Source organism: Sciurus vulgaris, assembly GCF_902686455.1.
Source record: "Sciurus vulgaris genome assembly, chromosome: 5".
Lineage (NCBI taxonomy): Eukaryota > Metazoa > Chordata > Mammalia > Rodentia > Sciuridae > Sciurus > Sciurus vulgaris.
In genome coordinates this window covers 160,083,227-160,085,963 of record NC_136465.1, presented here as the reverse complement: position 1 = coordinate 160,085,963, position 2,737 = coordinate 160,083,227, and positions in this window count along the sequence as shown.

Genomic DNA, 2,737 nt, shown 5'->3' with positions numbered 1-2,737 from the left:
ACTGTTGTACAGAACTCTGTAATGAATATCTTTGTATCAAGATAATTATGTGTATATTGGATTAATTTCTTAGGATTGATTCCCAAAAGTATAATAACTGCATCAAAGGACATTAATTTCCTAAGATAGAGATTACTTTCCAAAAGTTTTGACAAAGTTTTTATTCTCAGAAGCACTTTCACCTAGTAGTGAATATCATCACTTAATTGTAAAAGTGATAGGTAAGTCTTCATTTGTTCTTTTATTTTTCATAATTACTGGTGAAGATAAAAAGTGTGGTATATTTTGTTACTGTTTTGTTTTTACTTTTGGGATTTAAGCATTTTATCTCACAATTGTGTAACTGCTCTGGCTACCGACATTGCTCTAGCTACTGACTATATCACATTTCCAAAAACATAGCCTAAGTTTTTTGACTGTGTTGACTGCACACATATTTAACACTTCTAAATTTCATTGAAGAAAAAGCAAGAAGGAAACCTGTCAAATAATCTGAGACCAAAGTATTTTTGTCAGTCTTTAATTTTCTCATCTCCTTTTACCATTATTCAATTTTATTTTTTAAGCAAATTTGTTATATTATTTTTAAAAATACATTCCTTTAGAAAATGTGAAAATCACTGTACTTATTTCCCAATATTTTTCTCCTCTTCTTCCATAATAATAGAATTTCCAGTTTTCAGGTGGTTGCCTAGAATAAATAAATAAATATTCATAGATATTGTAGATAGATATTTCTAAGCCTCTTAGGAAGCTAAGATGGTCATCTGACCAAACAGAAGACTTATGAACTACTCAAGATTCCTTAAAGGGAGGGGCCTGTCCTAACTTATTCCTTTTTCCTTCCCACCACCTGGAACACAAATATTTCCTCCCAAGTGATGGAGATGGAAATCAGGTGTGTAGCACTGAAAGCCAAGTGAAAAATGCAGAAGTTAATGATTAGCTCTGTTAAATGCTTCTAAAATGTTAAAAAGATGAGGAATGATAGTAGACAATTAGATTTAGCAACACGGATATGGTCTCTGACCTGAAATTAACAGTTTCATGGAGTAGTGGGGGCAAGATCTGTTTGCAGTGGGGCTCAAGAGAGAATAAAAAGTGAGAAATTGGACAGAATGAACAGAGATAGCTCTTTGAAGTGGTTTTACATTAAAAGGGAAGCTAACCACATAGGTCACAGTCTAAACTGAAACACATTTGAAAAGGGCACCATTAATAATTAAGTCAAGAGTTATTAAGTATAAACTGCAGCTGTCATGCAACTGGAATAAATCTCGTTTTGTGAAGGAAAAGAGAGGCTGTAGCTGGAAGAGAAGTGGGATTCAGAGATTGTTGAATTCTATTCTTTTTTTTTTTTTTTTTTTTTTTTTTAGTGCGGGGGATTTTAACCCAGGGCCTTGTGCTTGCAAGGCAAGCACCCTACCAACTGAGCTATATCCCCAACCCCTTGAATTCTTAGTTGTTTATTTTTTTAATGAGGGAAAAATAATAGTGGGAATGACCTAGTAGAGAGGAAAAGTTTTGCCATTGAGGAGAGAAAGGACATTTTGTGAGTAGAAGAGGAGGTAATATATAATGCACAACTGGGAGGATTGATTTTATAGGAACACATAGAAGACAATAGACAAAATGTGGTCATGGGAGCTTGTGGAGTTTTCTTTAATGAAGTATATTTCTCACTGAAATAGTTAAGAGTAAGGGTTATGGAAGAGTTATTGGAGAGTTTTAGCGAAGATATGAAATATTTATGGAAGAAAAGAAGAATAAATGAAACAGAAATGCAGAATGATAGCCAAGCAACATTAGGGTCCAATGGTGGTTAATAATCACGTGTTTTAAGTGAAATCAATCAACAGAGTTGTGTGTTTTTCTGCAGCCAGTTTTCACTGTGAAAGTATAGTTATGGAAAGGGCTGAAAATTGGATGTTATGAGATTTTTATTGTTATTGCAAATACAATAAAGTAAGAGGCAAGAGTATTCAGAAAGTATGAAATCGTTTTATTTGGCCGTTTAATAATTGTATCATTTTATAATTTGGCCATGTGTAATTTAAACTAGTAAATTAGTTTCATAGGGTTGGTCTAACAAAGTACCACAAACTGGGTGGCTTTAAACAACAGAAATTTCTTGTCTCACAGTTCTAGAGGCTAGAAGCCTAAAATCAAGGTTGTTGGCGGGGTCATGCCCTCTCTCAAGCTTCTAGGGAGGGCTCCTTCTTTGCCTCTTACAGCTTCTGGTAGCCCCAGGCTTTCCTTGGCTTGTGGTAGTATGGTTCCAGTCTCTCCCTATCTTCACATGACCGCCTTCCTTCTGTGTGTTTCCAAATTTCTCTTGTGAGGATACCAGTCACATTGGATTAGGGTCCATTCCAATTATTCACCTTAACTTGATGACATCTACAAAGCCCCATATTGAAGTAAGGTCACATTCACAGGTACCAGGAGTTAGGACTTCAACATATATTTGGGGGGGGGGGGGGACAAAATAGCATCCACAGCACCTGAGCAGAGAGAGAAGGGCAAAAGGAGGATAATAGTGAAATAGTGGTAGTATCAACAGATTTTAGATCCCAGAGGGGTTGAAGTTGGGATTCAAGAAATGAGGAAATGAGGTAGAGCTTATAGGATGGCATGTTTGGATTTGAGATTCCGTAGGGGTTATTAATGGTAATGGAAAATCTAGAATGACTTTAGGATTGAGTAGGTAACAAAGAAAGGAAGACCATGTCCCTGG